The following is a 22,309-nucleotide window of genomic DNA, read 5'->3' on the forward strand; positions in this document are numbered from 1 at the left end:
CAAAGCTTCTGCATCGGAACTAAGACCTGAAACAGAGAGGGGCACCACAGTAGAATGGGCCCATGTAGGCTGTTGAACAGACTCTGGGTGGGGAGTTAGCTGCCCTGGAGAAGGAGGCCAGAAACCTGCCAGTTATCCAGTCTCCTGTGCCCACTGCTGTCGGTGCAGATTCTTTACCTGCTGCTCCTCTCCTAATTTAACAATCCATATGCAGAGTTAACTGAAACCTTCAGGATCCAAAAAACACTCGTCACTTCAACAATATATTGCCCTTGCAAGCTACCAAATGCCTGAAGATCAGATGTACTAGCTTAGTTTCAGGCACTGTGTCAGATGCTAGGGATATAGCAGTGAGCAAAGAAAAACAGTCTCTTGGCATCTGACTGGCTCAGTTGGTAAAGCATATGATTCTTGATGTCAGGGTTGCAAGTTCAAGCCCCATGTTGGGCATAGAGCCTACTAAAAAATAAATTAAAAAATTTAAAATTCTAAGAAACGAAAAACAGTGTGTGTATTCATGGAGCATGGGGAGAAGGTAGATGATAAGGTGTGAGGAATGATGTGATGGGACAGTACAGTGCTCTAGGAAAACACAAGCAAAGAGGTTTTCCAACTTAGAGATTCAGGAACGTCTCTTTGAGGAAGTAAATTTTAAGCTGAGACCTGAAGAAATGGGTGTTAGCCAAGTGAAAGGTGAGCCACGTAGACAGAGGGAAGGTAGCCTAGTGGAAAGGACATGGAGAAACTGCCAGAGAAGAGAGGTTGGCAGTTGGAAGGGGAAGTGGAGTCTAGGGAGGAGCTTTGGTTGTTTGTTTTGTTTTGTTTTTTGATATAATGTTCAATGATTCATTGGTTGTTATTGATATTTTTATTTTGCAAGACGGAAGAGGTTTTACAAGATGGGAGAGAAAATGACTGAGGGTAAAAGATAAACAATTGGTGAATTTGTATAATGTGTATATGGGAACAGTTACCCCTCTGAAGAAAAGTGAAGGATCATGTTAATTCCCTGCTTGTAACTAACTCTCTAATGACTTCCTATGACCCGGAAATGAAAACTCATTAGGCCCTCCATGGTCCCTGAGGTGTGGACCCTGCTCATCTCTCTTGCTCTATCTCCTTACCTTCTGTTCTTTGATCACAGCCTTCTCGCCACAGGGATGCTGGAGCACTTTCAGCTCCTTCCTGCCTCAGAGCCTTGGAGCTTCCGGTTCCTCCGTCTGAAATACTCTTCCTCCATCTCACTGGGCTGATTCCGGCTTGTTCAGATTGTAGTACACAGATTGCTTCCTCCAAGCAGGCTTTCCCAAGCACCTTTCTAACGTTCCTCTCACCCATCCTCCCCAGACTTGTCGGTACCTCAGGTACGCCTCCTCCAGCAGAACCATAAATCCCCCGAGGCAGGATCCGGCTTGTCTTGCGCATCACCCCACTTCCTGCACCTCATTCAGTAGAAAAGGATGTGCTCAGTAGAGAGCTTTTGAATGAATGCATTAACGAATGAGGAAGGAGATCGTTGCCAGAGAGCGCATTAGTGAAGGAAGTGGAGCGGTGTTGAGGATGAGATCCGGGTGTAAACGCGGTGTGAATCCCTCAGTGCACTGGGGGCCGCTGGTTGAACGGTGAGGGAAGAAAGTGGAAGTCTGTGAAGTACTGAGCAGTGATGTCGCGTAGGGGGAGGGGACAATTTCTACTGTGTCTACTATTGCCTTCCTTTCCTTGGAAGCTGGAAAAGGAGCTGCCAGGGATTAAGGCATTTGCGTCTACTCATCCTTGGGAAACTTTAAAAAACTGCATTTGAATCTTTGCTGCAGTCCTCCAGTATAGAAGCTGGAAAGTAGCCCAAGGGAGTCGAATTCCTGACTTTGATTCATAAACATGTTTTTAAAAAAGAAACAAAGAAAGAAAAAGAAATTGTGGTTATGACCTAACCATAGTCACGAAATCTCTTTGACTTGCATTGGGTTGGTATAAATGGAAGCCTTTTATCTTCAGAACTTTGTGCTTGTGCTGCCAAGCAGAGGACAGGATGGGAAATGCGGAAAGCTGTGTCTGCATAATCACTCCCCTGGGGGCCCTCCCCAAATTCAGAGCTTGCTGGAGGGCTCACCCCCCTGGTTCTCAGAGGCCCCAAGCTAGCATGAGAAATCAGTGGGAAAGCGTTCCTTTAGATGTCAAAGCCACAGCTTCTCCCAGAAAACAGGGACAGATGAATAAAGCCACAGGCAAGGACAGGCAGGTTCTTATGTTGCGTATGTGAACATTCTAAACATTTTCTTGTGAATGCTGAGCCTGGAGTTCATAGACAAAATGCTAATATGCTCTGCCCTAAAACAGTCTTTAAATGAGGGGCACCTCCCCCTCCCCCTCACGGCCTCTGTCTCTTCATAGGGCCACTTTCAAGGGGAAGTAACTTATTTAACAACCCATGGCTCCCACCAAGAATTACCTTTTGCTCCCCTTTTCTGTAAGAATTTTTTATTTTATTTATTTTATGTTTATCTTTTTAAAGAAAATTTTAAAAAGATCTTATTTGTCAGAGAGAGAGAGGGAACACAAACAGGGGGAGCGGCAGGCAGAGGGAGAAGGAGAAAGAGAAGCAGACTTCCCGCTGAGCAAGGAGCCTGATGCGGGACTCTATCCCAGGACTCTGGGATCATGACCTGAACTGAAAGGAGACACTTAACTGACTGAGCCACCCAGGCATCCCCTGAGGCACTTTATTCTTAACATTACATACATGGTCTTGGGAATCCCCCAGTGAGTCTAGAAGATATTTCATTTTAAAAGGTAATGTGTTACCAATCTGATTGTGCTGCTATTATAATGAGTCATGATTTATCTTTAACTACTTTGTCTTTTTTTTTTTAAGATTTTATTTATTTATTCAACAGAGATAGAGACAGCCAGCGAGAGAGGGAACACAAGCAGGGGGAGTGGGAGAGGAAGAAGCAGGCTCATAGCGGAGGAGCCTGATGTGGGGCTCGATCCCAGAACACCAGGATCACGCCCTGAGCCGAAGGCAGACGCTTAACCGCTGTGCCACCCAGGTGCCCCATATCTTTAACTACTTTGATTTGGTTTTTTTACTTTTTTAAAAATTTACACTAGTGGGGTGCCTAGTCAGTTGGGCAAATGACTCTTGGTTTGGGTTCAGGTCATGATCTCCGGGTCATGGGCTCGAGCACCATGTCGAGATCTGGAGTCTGCTTGAGGTTCTCTACCTCTCCCTTCTCCTCTGCTCCTCGCCCCATTCACTCTCTCTCTCTCCCTAAAATATAAAATAAATATAAGTATAAAATAAATATAAAATAAAAAATCTTTAAAATATATAAATATTATATATATATTTATATAATATTTATATATTTTATATATATATTTAAAATATATATATATTTTAAAAATTTTATTTATTTATTTGACAGAGATAGAGACAGTCAGCGAGAGAGGGAACACAAGCAAGGGGAGTGGGAGAGGAAGAAGCAGGCCTCCAGTGGAGGAGCCTGATGTGGGGCTCGATCCCAGAATGCCAGGATCACGCCCTGAGCCAAAGGCAGACGCCCAACAACTGAACCACCCAGGCGCCCCAACTGAGCCACTCAGGTGCCCCTAAAAATATATTTTTAAATTAATAAATTGACTTATTTTATTGAGAGAGAAAGCATGGGCATGAGCAGGGGGAGGGGCAGAGATGGGGGAGGGGCAGAGAGGGAGGAAGAGAATCTCAAGCAGGTTCTGCACTAAGCAGGGAGCCAGATGTGGGGCTCGATCTCATGACCCTGAGATTATGACCTATGCTGAAACTAAGAGCTGGACACTTAAAAAAAAGATTTTATTTACTTATTAAATATATGTATGTGTATATATATATATATATTTTTTTTCTTTTCTTTTTTTTAAGTACGCTCTATGCCCAGCATGGACCCCAACCCAGGGCTAGACTCAGAACTGCGATCAAGACCTGAGCTGAGATCAAGCATCGAATGCTTAACTGACTGAGCTACCAGGTACCCCTAAGATGCTATATATTTTTTAAGTACTTTGCATATAAATGAGCCAATGAAGTCTAGAGGGGGAAAGTGCCACACTGCTAGATCTGTCTTCTAGACCTCTTCAGCCACTTCATGTCCTTAAGTTTTCAACATGTCCTAAATTCTCTGGGCCTCAGTTTTGTTATCTGTAAAATGTGGGGTGGGACTAGATGGTGTCTAAGGTACTTACAGCTTTTTATTTTTTTTAAAGATTTTATTTATTTATTTGACAGAGGCAGAGAGAGAGGGAACACAAGCCGGGGGAGTGGGAGAGGAAGAAGCAGGCTTCCCGCTGAGCAGGGAGCCCGATGCGGGGCTCGATCCCAGAATGCTGGGATCATGACCTGAGCGGAAGGCAGATGCTTAACGACTGAGCCACCCAGGCGCCGCATAAGGTACCTACAGCTTTAATATTCTTTGGTTCTATTTCATGTGGTTCTCACACTAACTACATGAAGCAAGGCATGTGAAAGAGAGAAATGTTTAAATATTTCTCTAAAGTTTTTGGTCCTAAATACCCCATTTTTCCCCATAGAGGACCCTGAGGATACCAAACAGGAGTATCATTATGTAGGAACAGTCTTTAGCAATGTGCTTTGAGGAGCACCAGATGCCCTTTTTTTTTTATCTAAAATTATCTCTTTGAAGCACCTGGGTGGCTCGGTCGGTTGGGCGTCTGCCTTTGGCTCTGGTTGTGATCTCGAGGTCCTGGGATCAAGAGGCCCAAGTTGGGCTCCCTGTACAGCAGGAGTCTGCTTCTCCCTCTGCCCCTCCCCTCTGCTCATAGGCACTCTCTCTCTCTCTCTCTCCTTCGCAAATAAATAAATAAAATCTTAAAAAAAAAAAAAAAGTAAAAGTATCTCTTTTTACCTGCCTCACACTTCTGCACCAAACTTTGCTACAGGCTCCTTTCCTTGTGTAACAGTTCTGCCTGCCTGTCAGAGTCTTCCTGGCTAACACCGTCTACTCCCTTCACCTCCAGAGCACTGGTGCAGCTGTTTCATACAAATATTCCATCATAACGTAAGTGCTAACCCTTTAACAAGCATAACAGAGGTGATGGGATTCACGGGAGGGAGTGGCAACTCTTTCAGGAAAATTTAGAAAGGTTTCACTAGGAAAGTTGCAGGATAACTGGAATGTGAAAGATGGTTAGAATTTTACCTGGTAAACACAAAGGTTTTCCTAGGTGAGAGAATAGCACATACTTTAATTGTAAGATACTTCTTTTGAAATAGAAATACACCACTAGGGATAACACCTAGGGATAATGCTATCATTTTTTAAAAAGATATATTTATTTATTTTAGAGTGTGTGCAAGCAGTGGGGGGGAAGAGCAGAGGGGGCAGGAGAGAGAATCTCCAAGCAGACTCCCTGCTGAGAGTAGAGCCTGACACAGGGCTCCATCCCAGGATGCTGGGCTTATGACCTGAGCCGAAATCCAAAGCTGGCTGCCCAACCGACTGAGCCGCCCAGATGTCCTAATACTATCATCTTAATATAAGTTAGTCTATTGATTTGTTTTACCAATTGATTGAAAGTTCCAGGGTAGCATAAGAATTCTGGTTCCTGGAAAAATGGGAAAAAAAGGTTAGAGGTGGAAGTGCTTAAGATGACTCTTCTTACGTAGGATCTGGCTTAAAGCTCAGAAAATGTCTGATACTTTTTCAATACATGATAATAGTGGAACTGACATTGATACTAATCTTAAGGGCAAATAAAGGGCATTAACCGATCAAGACTGATTTAATCATGGTGATTTAAAAGTAAAAGAATAACAGTCATATTTTACCTTTATATAGCCTCTTAGAATGTTCAAAGCTTTTTCGCATCCATTAATTTATTTAACTCTGGTTGAGGTAGTGAAGAATAAGGGCACTAAGGCTCAGAGAGAGTGTTTTGATTACTAGCTGAAGGATGGCTTTCCTAACTAGTAGAGCCGGACTAAAATCCAGGCATCTTGACTGTGTCTAGCATGCTTTTCATTGCACTTCTGGAACAAATATGACCTTCAGGGTGCTATGATGAGAGACTTTCAAAAGAATCCACAGGAAGGGATATATCCAATAACAGCAAGTTCAAGGCAAACATTGTGAAAAATTACAGTGTTCTGAAAAACAAAGGCCCAAACCATGTAATGTTGGATGATTGTTTTTAAATTCCCTTGATTCCCCATCAAGTTGGGTCCTGCACAGACATTCAGGTTCACTCTTTGTTTATTACTTGGCTTGAGTCACTCAAGTCAGTTGATCACACTGTAGTGTGCAGCCCAAACACCTGAGGGCTGATTTCTTCCCACCTCTGCTTTGTGAGGAAAATTTCTCAAGTAAGTAGGTGTTATTTGCCAAGAGAGAACTTTGCTTAAAAATGCCTGACAGGGAGCAGAGAGTCCTGGTTACTTTTCTCAAGAAAATATTGAGTAAATAAATGGAAAGATTTAGTTGAAAAAAAAAATTTTTTTTTAAGTAGCCTCTACACCCAGCATAGAGCCCAGTGCAGGGCTTGTACTCACCACCCTGAGATCAAAACCTGAGCTGAAATCAAGAGTCAGATGGTTAAAAAACTGAGCCACCCAGGTGCCCCTTGAATTTTTTTTTTTATTAAAACTCATTTGGGTTTAAATCTGTATTATTCTTAATTTCAATTTTTAATTTAAATTCTAGTTAGTTAACATATATGGTAAGATTGGTTTTAGGTGTAGAATTTAGTGATTCATCACTCACATATAATACCCAGTGCTCATCACAAGTGCCTTCCTTAATACCCATCACCCACTTAGCCCGTTCCCCGCCCACCTCCCTCCATCAACCCTCAGTTTCTTCTCTATAGTTAAGAGTCTTTTATGGTTTGCTTCTCTCTCTCTCCTCTCTTTTTGTTCCCCTTCCACTATGTTCATCTGTTTGGTTTCTTAAATTCCACATATGTAACTCTGTATTATTTTATCATTTTTTACTTCCTTTTATTTTATCATAGCTTTTTCTAAGTTAAATCATTTGGAGGTTAGCTAGGGTACTTCTCTGAGTAATATCGTTTACAAAATGTACACATACAGTATATTTAGGGGGTTCTTGAAAGAATGAAGACTATGTGAGAATACTTTCTGTTGTCGTACGTATGAAGAACAGCCTAGCTGGGTGTAGGATTCTTGGATCACAACCATTTTTCCTCAAATTTTGTGGCTGTTTTTTCAAAGTCTTCTAGTACTTGGTGTTAAAGAGAAGTGTGATAATATTTGATTCATTTTCTTTGAGGTAGACTTTTTAATAAAATGTCTATTTTTGTCGGATTTCTTTTTTCTATACTTAAAAATACGTTAAATTCTGATTATCAAACTAAGATTGGAGATTACAGGAAATTTGGAAAGTAGAAAATTTTAAAAAGAAAATTAAAAATAACCAATGAAACTACTACCTGAAGATAACTACTGCTAATATTTTTTGGTGTGTTCCCTTCCAGTCTTTATTTTCAGTGTATTTAAATTACACTTAAAAGTAAGGTAAGATAACAATATGCCGTTGATCATTGAACAGCACGGGTTTGAACTGTGCAGGTGCCCTTGTACATGGACTTTTTAAAAATACAGTACAGTACTGTAAATGTATTTTCTTTTCCTTATGATTTTTTAACATTTTCTTTTCTCTAGCTTACTCTATTGTAAAAATACCGTATACAATACATATGACATGCAAAATATTTGTTAATCGACTGTGTTATCAGTAAGGCTTCCAGCAAACAGTAGGCTATTAGTAAAGTTTCTGGGGAGTCAAAGTTATCTGAATTTTTGTGCAGGGTTGGTGCCCCTAATTCTCGTGTTGTTCAAGCATCAGCTGTACTTATAATTTTACATTCAGTAGAGAAACTTCTAAAATTATGTGCATTTGTAAACAATTCTAGAATACTTAATTGAAAGGCAATGGTTCTTAAGACTTACACCTATATGGGACACCTGCGTGCCTCAGTCGGTTAAGCGTCTGCCTTCGGCTCAGGTCATGATCCCAGGGTCCTGGGATTGAGTCCCACATCGGACTCCTTGCTCAGTGGAGAGCCTGCTTCTCCCTCTGCCTGCTGCTCCCCCTGCTTGTGCTCTCTCTCGCGCGCTCTTTCTCTCTCTAACAAATGAATTAAAAAAAAAGGCTTACAGCTATGGAAACTCATTGAGAATGTGATAAAGTATGAACCCTCAGGATATGCAGCATACCTATACTTCTAAAATTCTGCACAGAATTTCAAAGAGTTTATGAAGTTCCTCTGTATATTCCAAATTAAGACATCTTGATAATAATGACTAACATTTATTAAGTAATCTAACATTTATTAAGAGTGTTAGGCACTCTTCCAAATGTTTTATACATATTAACTAATTTAGGGTTTCTTATAACCCCATGAGGAAGGTAATATTATTATTCCTACTTTTCATATAAGGAATTTAAGGCACTGGTTAATTACTCAAAGTCACACAATTAGGAAGTGGCAGAATTGAAATTTTAATCCAGGTAATTTAACTTTAGAGCCCACACTCTAAACCATTAATCTGTTTTTATTTATTAATTTACTTATTTTTTAGAGAGGTAGGGGGAGGGGCAGAGGGAGAGAGAGAATCTCAAATAGGCTGCATGCAGATGTGGTGCTCAGTCTCACAACCCCAAGATCATGATCCGAGCCAAAATCAAGAGTCAGACGCTTAACCAACAGGCTTCCCTAATCTGTTATTAGTCTATGTTTCCTCAAGAGTTTTTGTGAAGGTACTTTTGCAACAACTTTTAAACTCAGTTGAGAAAATTCAATATCATACTGCTACATCTAGGCTGACCAGGACATCTAGGAATCTGAATTTAATAGTGCCCACAAGTTTGGAGACCATTCTCCCCCCCGCCCAAGATTTATTATTTATTTGAGAGAGAGAGCATGCACAGGGATAGGGGGTGGGAAGGGCAGAGGGAGAGGGAGAGAGAGAATCTCCTGCAGACTCCCTGCTGAGCGAGGAGCCTTACACTGGCTCTATCCCAGGCCCTGGGATTACGACCTGAGCCGAAATCAGGAGTTGGACACTTAACAGACTGAACCACCCAGGTGCCCTTGGAGACCATTCTTCTGTACTGTGTAGCAGCCTTCTGCCTGACTCTGCCAGGTTACTGTCGGATCTGTTTCTGAAGCTTGAGGATGTTCATCCATGTTGATTTTCTGGCTAGTAAAAAAGGTTATGTTTCTCTTTTCACCATCTTGGAGGCTGTGGAGGCCTGCTGGGAACAGGACTCCTAAAAAGACAAATGTCTGGAAGGCTGTAGTCTAAGGCCATTTTTGCTGGCTATAAGCAGCATCTCTGAAACCAGAGAGAGCACACAGCTCTTCTTAAAATTGAAGGTGTTTATGCTCAAGATGAAACTGAATTCTTTCTAGACAAGAGATATGCTTGTGTGTATGAAGCAAAGGATAACACAGTGACTCCTGGTGGCAAACCAAACAGAACCAGAGTGATCTGGGGAAAAGTAATTTGTGCTCATGGAAACAGTGGCATGGTTTGTGCCCAATTCCAAAGCAACCTTCCTGCTAAAGCCATTGGCTGCAGAATCCACGTGATGCTGTACCCCTCAAGGATTTAAACTTACTAAAAAGTAAATAAATAAGGTGTAGAGTAAAAAAAAGTTAATGGCTTGGAAGACAAAGTACAATGAAATATAAGATTGGATTAACTTTTATTTTTTTTTAATTATTGGGTAGAAAGGTACATCATTAATGGTAATATGGGAAGACTTACATTAGTGGAGCAAATAAATGTACATGGTAGAGCAGTTTGCAAAGAAAGGGAAATGTTTGTTATATGAAGGTATTGTCTGCTAATTCTAGCTAATGCTATCAAATGAATATCCAAATGCTAATTTTAACTAGGACCCTAAGGTACCACTCATATAATGGATCACACTGTTTAATGCAAGTATCCTAAAGGAATTCTGCACGCGTGGTCTACATTTGGTATTAGAAGATATAATAGAGAGTAATTCTCAGAATTATAATTTTGGCTATGGCAATTAAAGTTAAATCGAATTGATCATAAATTCATTTTTGTATAACATTAAGAGATATATTATGAAATAAGATGTAGAATTTGCTTGTTAACCAAAATGTCTCACTTTCTGACTTTATGCCATACTGTCAGGCATAAATAAGCAGGAATGAGCAGAGTACTAATAGGCATGAATTAAAGTTGCTGTCATTTGGCACATAGACATAAAATGGGAGAAAACTTTTCAAGGTAGTGATGGTAAACTAAGTGCTACAACATCTGATTCACAATTCGGTTTCTGGACATGGACATGGCATTAAGTTGCACTTATATTTGAAACGAATGCTACCCCATAGGTAGCAATCAAATATTATGGTGTTTGGCATCTTCTATGTCTAACTGGACAGAGAAGGCAAATATGCAGAGTCTGAAAATTCTCTATCTGTATCTTTGCAGTCTGTTTCTAGACCAGAAGATTGAAGTCAATAAAGTGCACTTGAGAGGGATCTGTTGATAATACTGTCATAGCAAAAGTCCTAAAAAAAAAGAATCGTGGGTAAATATATTAATAAAATTTGAATGAGAGCAATCCTAGGAGCTCCTTTTATGCAGAAGTTGACAAGCTGGTCCTGAATTTCATCTGGAAATGAAAGGGAACCAGTAAAGCCAAAATAACCTTGAAAAAGAACAAAGGGGTAGGATTCACACTTCTTAATTTCAAAACTTACTACAAAGTAATGGTGAATCAAGACTGTATGATACTGACACAAGCTTGGACAAAAATGTCAGTGGAATAGAACTCACAGTTCAGAAATAAACCCATACATGGAGGATCAATTGATTTTGACAATGATGCCAACATAATTCAATAAGCAGAGTCTTTTCACTAATGGTGGTGGGGTAAACAAATATCCACACGCAGAAGAGTGAAGTTGGACCTCTACCTCACAATGTATACAAACATTAACTCAAGGGGATCCTGACTGGCTCTTGATCTCAGGGTTGTGAGTTGGAGCCCCATGTTGGGTATAGAGATATCTTAAAATCTAAAAATAAAATAAAATAAAAATTAACTCAAAATGGACCAAAGCCTTAAAAGTAAGAACTAAACCTATGCAACTCCTATGAGAAAACATAGGAATAAATATTCATGATGTTGGATTAGGCAGTAATTCCTTAAATACGGCACGGAAAGCATGAGCAACAAAAGAAAACATAGATTTCATCAAAATCTAGAAGTTTTGTACTTCAAAGGACACTGTCAAGAAAAAGACAACTCACATAATGGGGAAAATATTTGCAAATCATATACCTGATTAATTTCTAGTATCCAGAATATATAAAGAAGTCAGCCCAATAACAACAATGAACCCAATTAACAATAAACAAAGGATCTGAATAGACATTTCTCCAAAGAAAATATACAAATGGCCAATAAGCACATGAAAGGTATTTAACATTATTAGCCATTAGGGAAATGTAAATCAAAACTATAATGAGGGGTACCTGGTTGGCTTAGTCCATAGAGCATGTGGGTTGTAAGTTTGAGCTCCATACTGGGTGGAGAGATTACTTACAAATAAAATGAGAAGGGTGCCTGGCTGGCTCAATTGGTAGAACATGTGACTCTTGATCTCAGGGTGGTGAGTTCGAGCCCTGCCTTTGGCATGGAGCCTACTTTAAAAAAAAAAAAAAGATACCACTTTATTCCTCCAAGGATGGCTAAAATAAAAATGACAGACAATAACAAGTGTTGGCAGGGGTGCCTGGCTGGCTCAGTCAGAAGAGCGTGTGACTCTTCTTGGTGTCCTAAGTCCAAACCCCACACTGGGTATAGAATTTACATGCATACATACATACATACACTTAAAAAACAAAACAAAAACAAGCGTTGACAAAGATAAGGAAAAATAGGAACCTTCACACGTTCCTGATGGGATTGTAAAAATGATACAGCTGCTTAGGAAAACAGGAAGTTCCTCAAAATGTCAAACTTAAGGTTATCAGATGACCCAGCAATTCCACTGCTAGGTATATACCACAAATAATTGAGAACAGCTGTTCAAACAAAAACGTGTACACAAGTGTTTATTAATAATAGGCAAAAAGTGAAAACAATCTAAATGTCCATCAGTTGATAAATGTGTAAGTAGTATTATTCAGCCACATACAGGACTTAAATATAGGCACACCTCAGAGATATTACAGGTGCAGCTCCAGACCAACACAATAAAGTTAATATCACAATTAAGTGAGTCAGATGAATTTTTGGATTCCCAGTGCATATAAAAGTTATATTTATGCTATACTACAGTCTATTAAGTGTGCAATAATATTATATCTAAAAAGACCCAATGTACATACCTTAATTAAAAAATACTCTATTGCTAAAAAAAAATGCTAACCATCATCTGAGCTTCCAGTGAGTCATAATCACTGATCACAGATCCCCATAACAAATATAATAATAATCAAAAAGGTTGAAATATTGCAAGAATTACCGAAGTGTGACACAAAGACACGAAGTGAGCAAATGCTTTTAGAAAAATCGTGCTGACAGACTTGCTCTATTGATAGACTTGAAGTGTTACTGCAAACCTCCAATTTGTAGGGGTACCTGGCTGGCTCAGTCAGGAGAACATGCAACTTGATCTTGGGGTTGGGAGTTTGAGCCCTACGTTGGGCGTAAAGTTTACTTAAAAAACAACAAAAGCAACCTTCAATTTGTAAAAAATGCAAAGTGCAATAAGGTGAAGCACAGTAAAATGAACTATGCCTGTACCAATATATGAAACTTGAAGGCACTATACCAAGTGAAAGAAGCCAAGCGCAAAAAGCCGTATATTATATGATTCCATTTATTTGAAATGTCCAGAATAAGACAATTTATAGAGACAGAGGTAAGCTAGTCATTGTCAGGGACTGGAAGGAGGGGGCAGTGGGGTTTACACTAAAAACAGCTGAACTGTGTTATTTATTTATTTATTTATTTATTTATTTATTTATTTATTTTAAAGACTTTATTTTATTTAATTATTTTCAAAGATTTTATTTAAGTAATCTCTACACCCAACTGGTGGCTACAAATGCAAACCTTACAACCCCAAAATTGGAGTCTCGTGCTCTACTGACTGAGCCAGCCAGGTGCCCATGAGCTGTGTACTTCAGAAGGGTAAATTTCATATATATTATATCTCAATAGAGCTGTTGCAAAAATTGTTTTGAATGAGAAAGGGCTCACTGAACATGTAATGTAATCCAGAAGCTGTAAAAGACAAGACTGATGTGTTGGACTCCATAAAAATAATAGAACTCAGGGTGACTGGCTGGTTCAGTTGGTAGAGCATGTGACTCTTGATATCATGAATTCCAGCCCCACGTTGGGCTTAGAGATTACTTTAAAAAAAAATAGAACTCAAAAAAATAAAACAAAACAAAACAAAAAATGACCGGGCAGCATCGAAAGACAAAATGACAGAAAATCTGGGAAAATGTATTCTCAAAATGTATTTAGAAAAAAGACTAGAAAGACTAAAGACTAAAAAGACTACTCTTGGGGCGCCTGGGTGGCAGAGTCGTTTAAGCGTCTGCCTTCGGCTCAGGGCGTGATTCTGGTGCTCTGGGATCGAGCCCCACATCAGGCTCCTCCGCTGGGAGCCTGCTTCTTCCTCTCCCACTCCCCCTGCTTGTGTTCCCTCTCTCGCTGGCTGTCTCTCTCTCTGTCAAATAAATAAATAAAATCTTTAAAAATAAATAAATAAATAAATAAAAAGACTACTCTACAAAGATCTTATAAATTTCAGAGAAAAAACAATGCTGTGAAAATAATTGCCAAATAGCAAGAACAAGCAATTCTCAAAATAATTAATACCAATGGTTAGTTAAGAGGATAAAATGCCCAACATTGTTTAAAGAAATGCAAGTTTGAAAAAAAAAAAAAAAAGAAGAGGTGCCTAGGTGACTCAGTTGGTTAAGTGACCAACTATTGATTTCAGCTCAGGTCATGATCTCAGGGCCCTGAGATAGAGCCTGGCTTGGGGTTCTATGTTCAGGGAGGAGTCCACTTGTTCATCTTCCTCTGCTCCTCCCCTTGCTCGCGCTCTCTCTCAAATGAATGCATAAAATCTTTGTTAAAAAAAAAAAAAGAAATGCAAGCTGAAACCAAAACAACCTATTATTTTTACCTTTTTACCTATTATTATTATTATCATTATTTTACCCATTTTTACCTGTTATTTTATCATCTTTTAAAGCTTTTAAAAATTCATAATACCCAAAGTTGGTTAAAGTGTTAGGGAGCAGGCTTTTTTTTTTTTAAAGATTTTATTTATTTATTTATTTATTTGACAGAGGGAGACAGCGAGAGAGGGAACAAGCAGGGGGAGTGGGAGAGGGGGAAGCAGGCTTCCCGCTGAGCAGGACCCTGGGATCACGACCTGAGCCTAATGCAGATGCTTAACGACTGAGCCATCCAGGCGCCCCAGGGAGCAGGCATTTTTGATGGGAGCATGAATTAGCATAAATATATTTTAGGGCAGGGCGCCTGAGTGTCTCAGTCAGTTAGGCATCTGCCTTTGGCTCAGGTCATGATTTCAAGGTCCTGGGATCGAGCCCCACATCTGGCTTCCTGCTCAGCAGGGACTTTGCTTCTCCCTCTGCTCCTCTCCTCTCATGTGCTCTCTCTTTCTCTCACTCTTTTGCTCTCTCAAATAAATAAAATCTTAAAATATGTATATGTATATTTTAGGGCAAAACGTCTTTAGTTATTAAAAAAAAGTTAAGTGCAGCCTGGAGTTTCACCTGGTTTATTCTCTTTTACTGACTGAGCCACCCAGGTGCCCCTGGTACAAACTTTTAAAGGGCATATATATGTGTATGTGTGTATATGTATTTTATTTTATTATTTATTTTATTTACTTATGTATTTTAAGTAATCTCTGTGCCCAACATGGGGCCAGAACTCACGACCCAGAGATCAAGAGTCACATGCTCTACCAACTGAGTCGGCTAGGCCTTCCTATATGTGTGTGTGTATATATACACACACACACATATATGTATCTATGTATTAGTTATATAACATATTGGTTATTATGTGTGTGTGCAGGTATGTGCATGTTAAAGGGAAAAAATTGAAGAATATATGTCAGACTACTAGTGATTTTTCTGGGGCATGGGATTATAGGAGATTTTCACTTTCTCAGTCATACACTTCTGAAATCTTAGGTTAAAAAAACAATTAAAAATTGCATATTTTTGATTACAGGAAAAGCAAGGAAGATTTTCAAAAATAATAGGATAAGCACACGGATGAGTTCCATGAGCTATATATGAATACTGAATTTGAATACTGAACTGAGTAGTTTGTGTATCTGTGGTTGGTATCACATAGCCACTATGTGAAGAATGAAATAATGAAAAAAATGAATGAGTATTAAATGCTTTTGACACATGTATTTTAGAAATTGTATGACAGGGGCGCCTGGCTGGCTCATTTGGGAGAGCATGTGACTCTTGATCTAGGGTCTTAAGTTTGAGCCCCACGTTGCGTGTGGAGACTACTTAAAAATAAATAAACTTCGAGAAAATGGATGACAGCATTCCCTCTGCTAAATTACATATTTGCCAAGTAGAAATTCCAGTTACACAAGCAATGGCCAATTTTAGCTTCTATGTGAATAGTTTCTTCCCATACATGCCTTACCCTTCTCTCTAGATAAAGATCAGATTAGATGTCTTTCATATGGAATTTCAAAGCAGTTTAAAGATATTAATTAGTTCTCACAGCTCTGAAGTGGGTGTATATTATTATGTCTATTTTCCATATGATAAGACTGAGAGGCTGAATGATTTTCCAGTATTCCATACTTCATATTGTTAGTGAAACCAGGAATACCATTACTTAATTGGCTCTGTTTTCTTTCTTGAGAAGAGATTAAACCAATTTTGGGATGGATAAATCAAACTGAATAGCTATTTATGCATCAAACATTGTTAGAAACAGAACATAGGTGTTTTACTTTTTATACTTTCTAAATAATCTGGAGCATTTTATTTTTTAAGTAGGCTCTATACCCAGCATGGGGCCAACTTGAGGCTTGAAGTCAACACCCTGAGATCAAGACCTGAGTCAGATGCTTAACTGACTGAGCCACCCAGGCACCCTTGGAACATTTTTAATTTACTCTATACCCCAATAGTTGGTTGGAACAATATTTTCTAAATTAAAATTTCTATTTTAAAATATATAGACAGAGGTAAAGCTCTGTTGTAGTTTCATCAGAGATCTGCTTTGGGTAGTTTGTCAATTATAAGAAATGTACTTACAGATGAAGTAATGTGGTTTAGTGACTTAGGAGACCTACTTTTAAAGATCCTGGTCTGGCGTACAAAAGGATACAATAAATTCTTGGATAGGGTAGGGTTAAAATACACTTCACTTGTGCCACTGCTATGCTAACTGCTTTATTCACATTATCTCATTTAATCCACAACATTACACCTCTCATTTCACAGATAAAGAGAGAGCCTTATTGTGAGACTTACCTGAGTCATGTTAAGTAAGAAGGCAGATAGGATTCTAAAAATCAAGTCAATAGAGCCAATTTGGAAGAAAAAAATGCCAATTTGATCCTGACATGTCCCCTTTTTTGTTTTTTATTCCCCCACCTGAATCAGGTGCATGATTTTCATCTGCCATTTTGAACTCAATTTATGAAGATACCCATTTAAACAATAGCTATAATCTATTTAATTCTTTTTTCTTTTTTAAATTTAAAATCAATTAATTAACATATAGTGTATTATTAGTTTCAGAGGTAGAGTTTAGTGATTCATCAGTTGCATATAACACCCAGTGTTCATTCCATCAAGTGCCCTCCTTAATGCCCATCACGCCGTTACTCCATCCCCCCACCCCCTCCCCTCCAGCAACCCTCAGTTTGTTTCCTATAGTTAAAAAAAATATGGAATGCTTCACGAATTTGCGTGTCATCCTCGTGCAGGGGCCATGCTAATCTTCTCTGTATCCTTCCAATTTTAGTATATGTGCTGCCGAAGTGAGCACTAATCTGTTTAATTCTTTTTTTTTTTTTAAGATTTTATTTATTTATTTGACAGAGAGAGAGACAGCCAGCAAGAGAGGGAACACAAGCAGGGGGAGTGGGAGAGGAAGAAGCAGGCTCCCAGCAGAGGAGCCTGATGTGGGGCTCGATCCCGGGACTCTGGGATCATGCCCTGAGCTGAAGGCAGATGCTTCACGACCGAGCCACCCAGGTGCCCCCTAATCTGTTTAATTCTTGATCAAATTTTTATGCAGTAACAGCGAACGTATTTCCAATTTTTTTCTATTCTCATTTTTATTTTACTGAAATGATTATATGCAGGATCAGCTTTTTCCATGTGCATTTTACAGTGAAGATTCATTTCAGTTGTCAGCTTTTTATCCTAGTCAAATTCTGTCCATTTTAACTACTGCAAAGGTGAGCTTTCTTTTGTAGCTATTATACTCCATGAAACTATTTTTCCCTGTGACCTGGAGTATTCGTTGGATTAAAGAGGTAGGGTCAAAACATCCCTTTTTGCCTGAAAGGCAAGAATTCAATATAGGTCATTTCTTATGATGGTAATGACGAGACAAGCATTACTTGCTCTAGCTACCTCACGGGAGGGAGGCTCAAGTGCAAAAATAGACGTGAAAGTGCTTCGTAAGGTGTAAAAGTTAAGTAAATGTCACTTTACTGATTGTTAAAACAAGTCATATAAATCCATCCTCCTGGAACTGTCCTAGAAGGCAACACCTTCCTGTTCCTGCTGTAATGTTATTTGCAAAAATGCCTGTGGACTTCAGCTGATTTTCTAAGTATATCCTAGTGAGCTAGTGACTTCACTCGCTGTCATCTGTTTTCCATTCTGACCTCATTAATTTTTCTTTCTCTAGCCGTTGTACTGAAATCCTCTGTGATGTAGAGACTAGCTTTGGTATTGTAATGGATTTGTACCATTGGTTATCAGTTTCATCATCTTGGTTGCTGTAATTGTTGCAAGAGATTGAATGCTAGATAGTGTTACTGGCTGGCGTTGTTTGAGAAAAATTAAAACAAACCTGTGACCAAATAGATGATATCTCAGCAGGGGTGCAGCTACACTGTTCTTATAAGAAATTCTTCTCTTATCACCCCTCTGTCTCTAGCTTAACACACTACTTGCTTGTACAAGAGTTTTGAAGGGAGTAGTGCGGCCACTGTTAATCTAAGCAAAGCTTACAAATTCTAGTATTTACTTTAAGGCCTGAAGTTTATAGGTTCAAGGTTTTTTTCCCTTTCTAGATCCTGAAACAGCTTAAGATTTCAAGCATTGTTTTCAACAAACCACATTATTTATAAATATACTGCAAATATTAGGTAAAGGCCCATGAGAAGGAAGTGATCCAATTTCATCATATTGATTTTGTCCTGCTCCTAGGGTTAGTATAAGGACTAAGATATTTTTTCCTTTAAGAATCTGCTGCATTTCTTGTGTATAGTTTTGTTCTTAAAAGGTATCCTGCAAAAGAAGTGAAAGTTTGAGGATTAGCAATGCACTTGTTACTGGCAAAATGCTTCAGTTCCTTTTTTTAAAAAAGAGCTTTATTGACACATAATTCACAATACAATTCATCCATTCAAAGTGAAGAATTCAATAGTTTTTAGTGTATTCATAGAGTTGTGCAACCATTACCATGATCAATTTTGGCATGTTTTCATCACCCCAGCAGGAAACTCCTTACCCAGTACTTGTCACTCCTCATTTATTCCCAACTCCCCTCTTCCTCTACACCGCACCCCGCCCCCAACCATTAATCTATTTCCTGTCTCTAGACTTGCCTATTCAGGACATTTCATATAAATGGAATCATACAATATGTAGTCTTCTGTGACTGGCTTCTTTCACTCAACATATGGATTTCAAAGTTCATCCATGTTGTAGCATGTATCAGTACTCCACTACTTTTTATGGGTGAGTAATATTACATTGCATGGATATACTACATTTATTTACCCATTTATCAGTTAATGGACATTTGAATTATTTCTTCTTTATAGTTGTGATGAACAATGCTGGTGTGAATATTTGTGTAGATTTTTTTTTTTTTTTTCATTTCTCTTGGGCATATACCTAGGATTGGAATTACTGGATCATATGGTAAAGAACTGTTTGAAGAACTGTCAAACTGTTTGAAGAACTGTCAAACTGTTTTCCAAAGTAACGGCACCATTTTACATTCTTATCAGCAATATCTCAGGGTTCCGATTTTCCACATCCTTTCTGATACAATTTTTTTAAAAGATTTTATTTATTTATTTGACAGAGAGAGAGAGAGAGAGAGAGAGCATGCGCACATGTGCATTCGCGCACAGCAGGAGGAGCAGGAGAGGAAGAAGCAGGCTCCCCGCTGCTGAGCAGGTAGCCTGATGAGGGGCTCAGTACCAGGACCCCAGGGTCATGACCTGAACCAAAGGCAGACGCCCAACTACTGAGCCACCCAAGCGCCCGCCTTTCTGATACTTTTATCCATCTTATTTATCTTAGCCACCTTACTGAGTGTAAAGTGGGACCTCATGGTGGTTTTGATTTGTATTTCCCTAATGCTTAATGAAATTGAACATCATTTCATATTTTTATTGGTCATTTGTATATCTTCTTTGGAGAGATGTCTGCTTAGAGCCTTTGCCCATTCTTAAGTTGGGTTTTCACTTTTAGTTTAGGAAATTCATTTCATATCTTAAATTCCTCTGAAAATTTCTCCTGATGTTTTCTCTGCTACTTAAAAAGTATGCCTTATTTCCATTCATCTATGCATTCAAATAAGTCCTGCATTTATTGAGGACCTAATATGTGTCAGATTTATGCTAAATCCTGAGTCTAAAGTCCCAAGCCTTAAGGAATTCATAATCTCCTGGCTTCACAAAGAGATAATTTACAATACAATGGTGTAAATGCTATTGTAAACCTCACAATGGGAGATTAAATTGGCTCAACAACAAAACCCTTTCAGGGATAAGGACAAGAAGATTTTAACTAATGTTACAGATGAAATATAATGGAGACCAGTTTTTTTGCAGAAGGTGGAAAAAAGTCCAAGTATACAAATTATCCGTCTCATCAGTCAACAGTACTACTGAAACTCTGATCACATCAAGCATGGAGTTAGCTGAGTGAGAGAAACTGGCATGGAGCCGAACTTGCGGGGCAGAGCTCTGACCAAGACTTGTCAGCAATGCAATTGATCATTCAGAAACTACAGGTTTAGAAAATATCATTGCTTTTGCAAATAATAATAAAGGCATCGATCTCAGAAGCCACCTTGCATCTCAGCCAGATCTGCATGGTTCAAGGACAGATAAAACACCTAAAGAACACATAAAAGAAAGTCAGCATTGGACTACGCAAGAAGATAAATCAAAACAGAAAACATGACTTAGCCATTTACAGGTAAGGTTTTCACCAGTTCTATAATGAAGAGGAGGTGAAAATCAATATCAGAATCTTCTGCATTTCATTTATGGGTTGTTGCATACAGACATGCTTGTGTTGACTGCATACAGGAGCTCTTTTACATTTTAGCCACGTGGTAAGTTGTTTTTCTGTCTTCCTGATCCCTTGCTTGAAGACAGTACTCCCATTCCAGCTAAACACGTGAATTGGTGGAACCTGCCAGGGACAGTTAAAATTCTAGTGCCTGAATAGTTTATTTAACTGTTTCTAGTTCTTTTCCATCAAGGGCTTGAGGAGACTTGCATAGATGATATAATACAATAAAATAGAAAAAAATAAAAACAAAAAAGATAGGGGTGCCCAGGTGGCTCGGTTGGTTAAGTATTCAACTCTTGATTTCAGCTCAGGTCTTGATCTCAGGGTTGTGAGTTCAAGCCCTGCATTGGGCTCCACGCTGGGCATGGAACACACTCAAAATAAATAAATAAATAAATAAATAAATAAATAAATAAATAAATAAATAGGGGCACCTGGGTGGCTTAGTCAGATGAGCGTCTGACTCGATTTTGGCTCAGGTCATGATCTTGGGGTCATGAGATCGAGCCCCGCGTCGAATTCCATGCTTAGCGGGGAGTCTGCTTGAGAATCTCTGTTTCCCTCTCCCTCTCCCCTCCCCCCACTCACAAAAGCTCTCTCTCTCTCAAATAAATAAATCTTTAAAAATACATAAATACGGGGGTGCCTGGGTGGCTCAGTTGGTTCAGTGTCTGCCTTCAGCTTAGGTCATGATCCCAGGGTCCTGGAATCGAGTCCCACATTGGGCTCCCTACTCAGTAGGGAGCCTGCTTCTTCCTCTCCCACTGCCTGCCGCTCCCCCTGCTTGTGCTGTCTCTCTCTCTCTCAAATAAATGAATAAAATCTTTAAAAAAATACATAAAAACATAAGTAAATAAATAAATAGTCACAAATCTAATCGTAATAAACCAGAGTATTAAATAAAATATTAATATATCCAGAAGATGTTAACAAATATTAGGGTATGGTGCTGATTATAAAGTGTCATCTGTAAAATAATTTGTTTTTTGATAATGTTCAGAGAGTTTGCATTTTTTGCATTTCCTTACCTTGAGTATAATATTTGCTCTGGACACCAAAGACTACTTGTGGGCTTTTTTGGTTTTTGGTTTTTGTTTTAATTTTCTTTGTCTGGAATACTATTTGAAATATTTTTTTCTAATTAAAAAAATAGTACATTGTAGGAAGTCAAAATGTATCAAAAAGTATAAAGAAGAAAATAAAATTAAAAATCACCCAGAGTCCCCACCCCTCCCAAATCAAAATCAGAAACAATAAAAATAGAAGAGGAAATTTACACTACTCCAGAGTGTGAACAAAGCTTTTTGGGAACTCGGAGGACAAGGCAGGTAATGATGATCTGGGAATTGGAGAATGCTTAACCCTGCAATTATGTTGGGTTTTGAAAAAGGACCAGAAGATGCCTGGAGCTGGGGCAAGGAAAGATGCAGGAGGTGGAGGGAATACTCTGTAGAAAATGACAGGGCCCCTCCTCCCTTTTCTTTTTAATTAGAAAGGAGGTAAATTCGGGGAAAGGCATGGTATGTCAGTGAACTGCAAGAGGTTTAAGTGTGTCTGGACTCCAGGGGTAAAAAAGAGAGATAAAGCTGGAAAGATTGTGAAGACTTTTGCTCATAAAGCTAAGAAATTAGGTGTCATACTATAGAACTGTCCTTAATGATACTGAAATAGGTGAGACAATGGACAACTAGAAAAGTGATG

The 22,309-nt window shown here is 38.9% G+C and overlaps 1 long non-coding RNA gene, 1 other non-coding gene and 1 pseudogene across 2 annotated transcripts; 2 read left to right on the forward strand and 1 right to left on the reverse strand.

The window, feature by feature from the left end:
- Positions 1-2,893: 2,893 nt before the first annotated feature.
- LOC130544530 (uncharacterized) lies at positions 2,894-5,285 on the forward strand. Its single transcript, XR_008960875.1, has 3 exons — positions 2,894-3,050; positions 3,905-4,010; positions 4,939-5,285. It is a non-coding gene; the product is annotated as an uncharacterized LOC130544530 (long non-coding RNA).
- Positions 5,286-9,302: 4,017 nt separating this feature from the next.
- Positions 9,303-9,635, forward strand: LOC113250577 (60S ribosomal protein L35a-like; annotated as a pseudogene).
- A 7,360-nt stretch (positions 9,636-16,995) lies between these two features.
- LOC113250948 (U6 spliceosomal RNA) lies at positions 16,996-17,102 on the reverse strand. Its single transcript, XR_003314271.1, has one exon. It is a non-coding gene; the product is annotated as a U6 spliceosomal RNA (small nuclear RNA).
- Between the last annotated feature and the right edge of the window lie 5,207 nt (positions 17,103-22,309).

The sequence above is a fragment of the Ursus arctos genome, unplaced genomic scaffold, assembly GCF_023065955.2.
Source record: "Ursus arctos isolate Adak ecotype North America unplaced genomic scaffold, UrsArc2.0 scaffold_1, whole genome shotgun sequence".
Lineage (NCBI taxonomy): Eukaryota > Metazoa > Chordata > Mammalia > Carnivora > Ursidae > Ursus > Ursus arctos.